General features: G+C 41.3%; 1 protein-coding gene across 3 annotated transcripts in view; it reads right to left on the minus strand.

Moving 5' to 3' along the window:
- Positions 1–1,854, minus strand: part of TRPS1 (transcriptional repressor GATA binding 1) — a 281,676-nt gene extending 279,822 nt beyond the window's left edge. The window contains exon 1 of one of the 3 annotated variants that reach the window (XM_018058365.1): positions 1,436–1,854. The gene's annotated coding sequence lies outside the window, so the exon portion shown is untranslated. Of the gene's footprint in view, positions 1–510; positions 939–1,435 lie in introns of those variants that run through there. The other 2 variants (XM_018058362.1, XM_018058364.1) reach the window with 2 other exon arrangements.

Raw genomic sequence — 10,564 nt, forward strand, 5'->3', positions numbered from 1 at the left:
AGGGGGGAGTGGGGCTGCGAGGGGGAGGGGGCACCGGCCTGAAACTTCTTTTTTTGGCAAATGGGGATTTGTTTTTCCTCCTCCCCGGCGGCTGAACTTGACCCTCCTGACTCCAAGGGCTACTGCAGTTTGAAGTCTGTCGTTTCTAAGACTCAGATGCCTCAGACCCACGAAAAAGGGGGGGTGGGGGGGGTGGAGAGCAGAAGGGAAGAAAGAAAGAAAGAAAGAAATCACACGCGCAAAAAAGGAAGAAAGAAAATGTATGTGAAACCCGAGAAGCCTGAGCTTGGCTTTCTGCACACTCTCCCTCTGCTCTTTTTTTTTTTTTTTTCAAAGAAAGTCACTTTTAATTCCCAGGGCTCCCCGCTCGCGATCGCCCACATTTTGCGCACACACGCGCGGGCGCAGCACTCGCGTCGCGGCTCCGCGGGCCTGGCAGAGGGGCTCCAGCGCCCCCCAAGCTTCCCGCGGCCCCCGGCCCCGCGGCCCGCCCGGGCCTCCCCTCCTTACCTGTTGATTAATCGTCAAGAACACCCTCGGCAGCCCGAAAGATGGTGGCGCGGCGGCCAGAGCCATGAACCGTCTTCGTTGTTTGCAGAGTTGATCTTGGATTATTGGAGGGGGGGGAAGAAAAGGTCTTTCCTGCCTCCCCCCCTTTCCCTTCCCTCCCCCCCCCCTTATAAAAAAAGAGAGAGAGAGAGAGAGAAAGAGAAAGGAAATAGAGCAAGGATGTGCCCGGTGCCGGGTGGGAGAGGGGAGGGGGCGGGGGTGTTGTTTTTTGTTTAAAAAAAAAAAAATAGGCGAGAGAGCGATGGAGAGGACGCGAGGTCTGGAGAAAGGAGCAGCACCAAAAAAGAGGACGCTTGAGATTGCAGTGAGATCGGGTCTTTATCAGAAATGTTATCGCTTGTCAGGACCTCAGTCTCCGCGCATTACGTCAGTTTCAAGACACCAACACTATTAATATCAAAGGAGCCTTCGCGGAGGAAAGCGCCACCCCAGACCAAGCTCCCTTAAAGAGACAGCGCGCGTCCCCGCGCCGCCGCCGCCGCCGCCCCGCCCGGCTCCGAGCACCCGCCGCCGCCGCCCGCCCGCCCGGACCGGCCCCGGCCGCGACCAGCCGGCTGCGCGAGAACTTCGCCCGAGTCGGAGCGCCGCGAATGAGCGCTGCGCGGTGCAGGGACCCAGCTACCTTCCCGCCCCGCCTCTCCCCCCTCCTCCTCCCCCACCCCCCATGTGGGAACGTGCGGGCTGGAAAAGGAGGAAAAATCCGCAAGCTTTAGGGATAATGTGATAAAGACAAGGACCTACCCTGGGGAGTGGCGGGGGGGGGGGTGTGGACAGGTGGGGGCCGGTGCAGGGCAGCCCAACCGATAGTCCCCAAACACTCGAAGATGCTCTCCTGAACAATCAAAAGAACTCTAAAAGTGTTTACCTTTTCGGTTGCTACTTTCCTTCTCGCTCCCAATTAAACAGCGGAGGATCGTGTGTGTGTGTGTGTGTGTGTGTGTGTGGCCCCTCCCCCGCCCTTTTCCTAGGACGTGCAAGTCTTAGGACACCTAGTCGGTGGTCAGGGTTTGCCTTGCGTATGATGGCCAGAGGGCTTGGAGGGGAACAACTTGAACTCTATCCTGAGTTGGAGAAGTGCGGACTGAGGTTGCTATGGTTTTCTGAGCTGGAGAGAAGCTAGCAAGCTCAATGGGTGCCTAAAGGGGGTAGGACAAAATAGATAAAATGGGGACATTATTCAAATGCAGCAAGATTAATACCTGCTGCTCTTTGGGGGTTTAGAAGCAGATAAGGGATTCCGAATTAAGCATGACATTCTTTTTACCAATTCGCATCTTCAGATACTCTCATTGTTAAATAAAATTCAACATGAAGTAACTGAATCGAGAGAGGGTTTTTTTTTTTTCTTTTCTTGAACTTCTAAAGATCAACAATGCATAACAAGATCAAGACAGGATTTGAAGTATAGTAGGTGCTAAAAACTAAAGAAATATTTCTTAGCCATTTGGACTTCATTTTCTTCAGTGGGGTGACTTTGGCGTGTTTTTCCTCTAGTGAAAGTCAGTTTAAGCTAATTTTGTGCTACAAGAAAAAACATCTTTCCTTCTCCAAACTACAAAATGATTAAAATTAGAGTTTTAGAGGGGTACGGTTCATGAATCTGTGAGTTGAGGATGAAGTAATTTCCTCCAAAATATTTTTCACTAAATGATTCTCGCATCTTCTCAGAGAAAAGATGAGCATATTATCAAAACATTATCAGAAGTGAAAAAAACAATCATTTTTTAAAAATATGTGCTCTTTAGAACTTTTCCTGTAAGGTCTTCATTTCTGCTTAATACAACTAGGCAGACAGATAACATGAATCCATTCTGTAACACTTTTGTTCCACAATTGTGTCCCATACACTTCTTTATGAGCAGATAAACAACAGCACTTTTGCAGTAGAAACTAGTCAGGTAAAAGAGTCAAAACACAGTTCTACAGTGAAGTAAACAGTGTATCTCTAGAGCAGTGAGAAGACGATGAATCTCATATGCATGGAGTTATTCATATGTTATCATCAATTTAAACGGATTTGGAAAAAGAGTGAGATTTATATATGGTCTTGCTTGCAGGGAAAATTCATATCAAACTCTTCAGTAAATCTCATAGTCACCTACTAATGACCACCTGCATATTTCCACACTAGAGTCATTTAATACTGTCCACCACCAATTTCCACTGTAAAAAAAATGCATATATTAAATATAGAATTTTATTTTCTTTTTTAAGCCATAAATTAGCTTACCAACTTTTATGGAAATATGCACTGGCACAGTGAAAAGCATTTTTATTCAGGGGTAAAAAAAAGATCTGAGTGAAACATTCTTTAGCCATGACTAACTGAAAATATTAGATAGAGTAAATTTTGAAACACGTATCTAAATAGTAAAACCATTTGTATTTAAAGGGTTAATACCACCTAAAACTGCTGAGGCTGGTTTGGAACTGATAAAAAGCTGAGGCTATAGCATCCTACCAGCAAAGTTAAATAGTACAATCTATCACTAGTTCCTAATCTCCGTCTGCTCCCCAAGATTTAAATGGTATTTTAAAAGGGGACGTGATCTTCCTCTCTGTCACCCTCAAATCTAAGGCAATCCTCAAGATTGTAAATTTACTCACATGAAACAATCATTGATTAAATTGGTTAAAAAATAAAATTACACGCTTTTGCAAGCACAAAACCCTTGAGATGGCTGGTGTTTTTCCACCTGTAATAATAAAATTTTTGACCATTAAGTGTACCCCAAATTATATATTATATAAAAAGTTAAAGCCGAAGGTCTGAGGGTGAATTATGTCCTTTAATTGAAAGGATAAAGTTACACTCAGGTACTAAGCCAACAAATTCATGGTCACTTAAAAATGTAATGAATGAAGTTTCACGGACTCAATTTTGCTGAAGTTTGCCTGAGAAATGAAGAATCTCTTCATGTTCTTTTAGTATTTTGAGTTGGAATATACAGCAGATCAAAATACTGTCTGTATCAATCCATTTATATTAACCACAAAAGATCTGTAGAGAACTTAATAAAAGCACAAATATTTTTTGTAAACTTTTTCAAGCAAATTACTTATTTATTTATGAAATAGTTTATGAAGAAAATTTTTACCTCATGGTTTAGATATATTACATATGCTCTTGATTGACACAATATGTTTAAGCTCAAAGGCCCTCGAAGCATTAGCATTTTTTAATTCTAGTAGGAATATTTCAAAACAACCAGCTAATACATGAGGTCATAATTGTTTGACAGTTGTTTTTAATATATAAAATAAGTTATGTATATTGTTTTCCTTCAAATGTTTGTTGATTTGTTTTTATAGTCCTGACATTTGCATGGCACAAACTGAATTAGGGGAAATATTAAAGATTTATTTACATTTATTATCTTCTGCTGTCAAACATATGCAAAGCTCTTAAAACCATTCTCTTCTTTTATACGCAATGCATTTCTGAATAATGGAGCCTGGATGTTAAAATGACAACCTGGCTTTTTGAAGGGTGCACCAGAAAATAAAGAAGAAATTAAGAGAAATTTTAAAAAGCAAACAAAAGGAATAACTTCCAAGTAAAATAACTTTTTTATGATCTTCCTTAATTCTTTGAATTCTGGAATTTTCTCTCAAGGCTGGACCACTGGTGAAATAATTCCTTGAGTTGTATTAATGTTTATTTATTTACCAAAATTACATAATACACTTTTTTATTTTAAACATTCCTTTCCCACCTTTTCTTGTAGTTTATTCATCAGAGATGCAAAGAGGGATTAGTAGTTAAGCATAAACATACTTGTCTTACATTTTCAACCTTTTAGCACATAACTTACTTACAGTCCCCGTTCCTGTAATCACAATGATTTTACCTGATGGAACACGTATTTCAGAAATGTAATCCAACTGTTTACTCTAACACGTCATAAATTGCAATTCCTTTCAGAAACCTCAAAGATTGACAACCCTTGGTCCTAAATGCCAACTGCTTTACCACATACTATCAAGAAAATATTTATGTATTATTTGCTCTCAACTCCGTACTATATCATAGGAAATGGAAGACCATTTTGCCTCCCAGCATATCAGAAGCAATTATGGAAACAGGCGGCCCTCCTTCAGACTGAGACTGAAGCAACAATGTGTGTATCAAGGGTGAACTTCCCAGAGTCCCTTTCTTCTTGCAATCACACACCACTCAACCTTTAAAAAAAAAAAAGAAAAAAAAAAAACCCCTCTTATGTGCAAATTATGATCATTTTCCAAACTACCTATTTCTGAACACCTCTGGGTGAATTTATTAAAGATAAATTCAGCTTTAAATAGCCTATATCTGGTTTTCAAATTCACACTTAAACATTTGCCAATCCTCCCCCTGCAATATCAGTCAACTGCCTAGTTAAACAGATGGGCCTTGCAGCCCACCCTAAAAGCCAACAAACATGGGCTTTATTTAATTAAAAGAGGAAACAAATTTCTGAGGTGTGGACACGCACACATACACAGCCTGCATACATGCACATGAACACACACACACACACACACACAATCCCTGCCTGGGTGCCTGAGAATAATAACGACATTTCTTGCTTTTTCATTAGTTTTTATGAATGTCCAACTGTATACTATCCATTGGATTGAAAATAGAATAATATAGGCTAGCTCAGCACTCTATCCAAACCCACCCGGTGCGGGAAACAGCTGGACTCACTTCCCTTCTCTCACATCAGAGAGAAGTTTGCATCTGAATGAACCCAGATTCACTATCTGACCCTGAAAACTAGGTGTTTTCCAATTTTCTCCATATTTCTAACTTCTGCTCTCAGATCTTCTGCTGTAACACTTTTTCATCCCATTCACTCATCCAATTTTGTGCAATTAATATTCTAAGTTGTATATACATAAGCCCAACACCAAATTTTGCCTAAATATCAGATGGAAATATTCCACTGGACATTCAAACTTGTGAATCTGAATGGTAGGATACATGTCAAATATCACAATTTAGGAAGAAGAGGCTATGAACAAGAGACAACATGGAAGGATGAAGGAAATAGACAAACCCTACCTCTGTTAAAGGCATGAGTCATCCTGACCAGAAACCTCAGACATTTGACATCTTTGGCAATACCCACCCCACAGGCCCCACATCCAATCAGTTACCCAGTCTTCCCATTGTTCCCTTTCTAAAGGCTTTTGTACCTCTTACTGCCTTTATTCCATCCACATGGACTCTTCCCAAATTAAAACATCATTCTCTCTCCCAAGACATCCCTTGGAGCCTTTCCTCCTTCTCTCTCACCCTCTATTCATTATTATACAGAGCTAGCACATCAGATCACCTCCCCTCAGCATTTTTTATTCCTCATGACAAAAATTCCAGGACTCCCAACTGCCAAAAGAATAACACTGGTGGGGCTGAGGGCATTCATGTTCTCATAACCCAGTCCTGAACACTTTTCCGGCCTCATTCTTCACTCCGTTCTTCCATGCCCCCCTGACCCACTGATCGAGCCCTTCCCCAGATCCATCTGACATTTCAAATGCTTGTTTTATCCTTAGTACCACCTTCTACCCAGAAGACTTTGAGGGACCCTTTCCTGCTAGCCCTCCATGCTGAACACCTTCTCTTCTTCCAAGATCAAACTCAGATCCTACCTTTTGCTTGAAGCTTTCCCAAATTCCAAATGACAATCAGCAATGCAGGAAGTAAGCTTCGATGGGACTTGCTTCTCTCTCTAGGTAGTAACTCATCATGGTGACTCATATGATGTTTGTTGACCTAACCACCCCTTAAACTGTAAGACTCTTGAGGGCAGAAGACCATCAGATCGTAGGTATTCAGTAACATCTGTTAAACTGAATTTGGAGGTTGGAACAGGCTCTTTACATTTTACTTAGAAACGCACTATGGAGTGCGAGTTTCAAATGCTCCATGTGGCCTTTTCTTCCTTTCTTTCTGTTCTTTTTTCCCTTAATACATATGGTCTGATGTATTATGTGCCAACTGAAGCTTCAGGGTGGTCTTCATCTCGGCAGCATATTTTTGGCATTGTATCAGAGAAGACGTTTGTCCTCTTCTGAAATGTTGTCCTCATTATCGTTAACTTTGGATTCATAATTCTATGTTGCTCTAAAAATAGTGAATTAAATTGTCTTTAACTAAATCCTAGGCATTAAAATGTTGGGGTATAGAAAATGAAGTTGAAAGCTGAGAATTTTTTAGATGGGAAGAGATTATTTGTCATTTTAGAAGTTATAAGCATACATTAGGAAAGCTATAAAAGTGAGGTAGAGATAAACTATTTAAGCATTAACAGTATTTTTTTCTCTTTATTGTATAACATAAAAATATTGAATCATTTTAATATACATCAAATCTACCAATAGCTATTAATTTTGCAGATATTAAATTATCAAACACTTATGTGTTACTTAATTGGGGTAAAAGAGTCAAACATCGAGGTTCTCACAGGGATCATGTTTCACATGGTTACATGAATCCCATGGAAGTGTGAGTGAGCATATGTGCATGTGTGTGTACATGTGCATGTGTCTATGAGTATGTGAAAGTGAGTGAAAGTTGTTCAGTTGTGTCTGAGTCTTTGCAGCCCCATGGACTATACAGTCCATGAAATTCTCCAGGCCAGAATATTGGAGTGGGTAGCCTTTCCCTTCTCCAGAAGATCTTCCCAACCCAGGGATCAAACCCAGGTCTCCCGCATTGCAGGTGGATTCTTTACCAGCTGAGCCACCAGGGAAGCCCCCATCTGGTAGATGAAAACTTCCATTAGTTAATATTCCATCTTGGTGTTCACACAATTGATTCATCCTTGGTGTATCTAGACAATTTGAAGGGCCTGGTCTATAGACATCCATGAAGTCATGGACAAATAATCCAATGAGAAGTATCATTTTGACTCCGAACTGTGTTCTTCAGAACTAACTTGTATGCTGCTCAGAAGACAGAAGATGATCCACTTCTGGAAAGCAGCAACCCTTCACTTTTTCTGTGCTCTATACCATGAGAAGCAGACCACTCCATCCCCCTGGGCTTCCTTGCCATCTGGATTCTGGAGGGATATGACCAATGACACCATCAACTCAAGGAAATGAGAGCAGAGACAATCAGGGTCCTTATTCTTTTGACTCTCTCCTGCCTGGCAGCCCCTGTACCATGGATACAGTCCTGTAGTGTTCTGGTAAAGAGCCTTCCCACTCTGATTGCTTGTGATTTTAGGCCCAGGGGTTACCACTTCTGGTGGGTTTTAGGCCCTGGATGTTTCATCATCTCTTTTTAGATCCTTAAACTCTGCCCATCGGAGAAGACAATGGCACCCCACTCCAGTACTCTTGCCTGGAAAATCCCATGGATGGAGGAGCCTCGTGGGCTGCAGTCCATGGGGTTGCTAAGAGTCAGGCATGACTGAGCGACTTCACTTTCACTTTTCACTTTCATGCATTGGAGAAGGAAATGGCAACCCACTCCAGTGTTCTTGCCTGGAGAATCCCAGGGACAGGGGAGCCTGGTGGGCTGTCTTCTAAGGGGTCGCACAGAGTCGGACACTACTGAAGCAACTTGGCGGCGGCAGCAGCAAACTCTGCCCATAGCTTTTAAATGATTGCTCATTAAATACTTTTCAAATTTTTCTTTGAGTATCCCTCGTGTTATCTTCCTGGATTCTGATTGATAAAATCTTCTTTGTAACTGAGGGTGTAGCAGAGTCCTTTAATTCAATAAATTATAATTCAAAAAGTTAAACAAATGTATGCGGCGTAACTGTGATATGGCAGACGTGTTAGGTGTGAGTGTCCCAGGCAGAAATGAGCTGACATGCCCTCACCTACCTTGTAGATTTTATGGTCTAATTAAGTACTTCCTAAATTAGCTTGGGTGCTTTTTTAAAAAGTACAAATGTATCTTGATGCTGCTGTTGTTTAGTTACTAAGTAATGTTTTCGACCCCACAGACTGTAGCCTGCCAGACTCCTCTGTCTATAAGATTTCCCAAGCAAGAATACTGAATTGGGTTGCTATTTCTTTTTCCAGGGGATCTTGCTGACCCAGAGGTCGAACCCACATCTCCTGCATTGGCAGGCAGATTCTTTATCACTGAGCCACCTAGGAAGCCCAGTGGGCCTCATCGATTGAATGGAGGTGGGGCCCGAGAATGCAATTCAAATGACACCATGCAATTCTTGTCTTCGCTATAGAATGAGAGAGTGATCCTTTGACTATGACATATATTAAATCATTCACTACAACTGTGAAGATAAACATTGATAAAGGTTGAACTAATTTGGGGAATAAGGTTGTTCGTATATGATGGGCAAGGTCATTTATTTGCAGTGCTTAGACCCTGAGGTTACTGTGTCTTCCTGGGGTGGTCAACAGTTGGGGATAGATAATGCTCTATACAAAGCTGTGATAAATGTCTTTGATCATTGTGTTCTATCATAGTAACTCCCACCCTCTCCTTCTTCCTTCCCAGCCAGCAACCACAAATCTGCTGCAGCAGCCCCAGCTGCTGGGTTTCCCCAGCAGAGCAGAGCCCTGGGCAATTGTTCCAATTTGCTCTAGTCTAGACTCTGGAGATAGCTCTGTCTGGAAAGAGAAGCATGGACACTCATAGTCAAAGCTAATTAAGTCAGTAAGATAAACAAGGTAAGACTCCTGGGAATAAGGAGAATTTCTTGAGCCCCAAGAAATTCACAACTTAGAAATTGAGAACATTGGTAATATTTGAAACCTCTAACTATTTTATTCACCTCTCCCCAAAATATCCGAGGTCTTTGGATAAGTGAAAAAAAAGTGTTAGTTTCTCACTCGTGTCTGACTCTGCAACACCAAAGGCTGTAGCCCTCCAGGCTCCACCGTCCGTGGGATTTCCCAGGCAAGAATACTGGAGAGGGTTGTCATTCCCTTCCCCTGGATCTTCTTGACCTCCGAGTCTTGGGTCTCCTGCATTGCAGGCAGATTCTTTACCATCTGAGCCACCAGGGAAGGGACATGACAATGACTACAGATGACAATATCATGATCACTGTGAGTAGCTTTTTAGTAAATGATAATATGAATTATCTTTTTATTCCTATTATTCTTAAACCAAGTTTTGAGACAGTACTACCTAATATGTTCTCAATATTCTTTAACTTCTTTTCTCAAAAGTAGTTCTGGGCAAAATCCTTGAACTATTCATATCCAATTATTAATTATGATATAATGCAGAATATCATAGTACTATATATATTCATATACATATATTCACATGTATATTGAAGTTTTTAAAAAAGGAAACATAATCAAAGCATATCATCTACTCTTTTTCAAATATAAAGATGTATGAAGAATGCAACTACTCCTTCAATTATGCTTTGAGTTTCTAATTGCTGTATAAGTCAGGAGTCCAGCACAGATTTGAGGTACCAAATTTTATATTATTTGAAGAGACATGTAACTTCATATCTTGATCTCATATTAGATGAGTAAAGGCAATTCTATATTTAGACCACAAAATTAAAAATGAACATAAAGTAACTATCCAGAAACAACCCATTCTGTGAGGCACATCTGAACAATTTATCTAGATTAATATACAGAATATGTTCTAAAGATGGTTCAAGTATTGGCTAATGTTGTTAATTCCATCCTCTGGGCAACTACACTGTCTCCACTGCTCAGAAAGGTACTATACTGTGACTTTTAACGTCATCAGTCAACACTTAAATCCTTGCTAGTTTGTCATGTGTCACTTCAGTCATGTCCAACTCTGTGTGACCCTATGGACTGTAGCCTGCCAGGCTCCTTTGTCCATGGAATTCTCCAGGCAAGAATACTAGAGTGTGTTGCCATGCCCTCCTCCACGGGATCACCTCAACTCAGGTATTGAACCCAGGTCTCCATTGCAGGCAGAGTCTTTTCCACTGAGCCACCAGGGAAGCCCCAATTCTGCCGAAGTCGTGGTAAAATTTAGCCACTTTGTGCTGGATGTTAGGCCTCCTCTTCCTGTGGAGGA

Source organism: Capra hircus, chromosome 14 (assembly GCF_001704415.2).
Source record: "Capra hircus breed San Clemente chromosome 14, ASM170441v1, whole genome shotgun sequence".
Taxonomy (NCBI): domain Eukaryota; kingdom Metazoa; phylum Chordata; class Mammalia; order Artiodactyla; family Bovidae; genus Capra; species Capra hircus.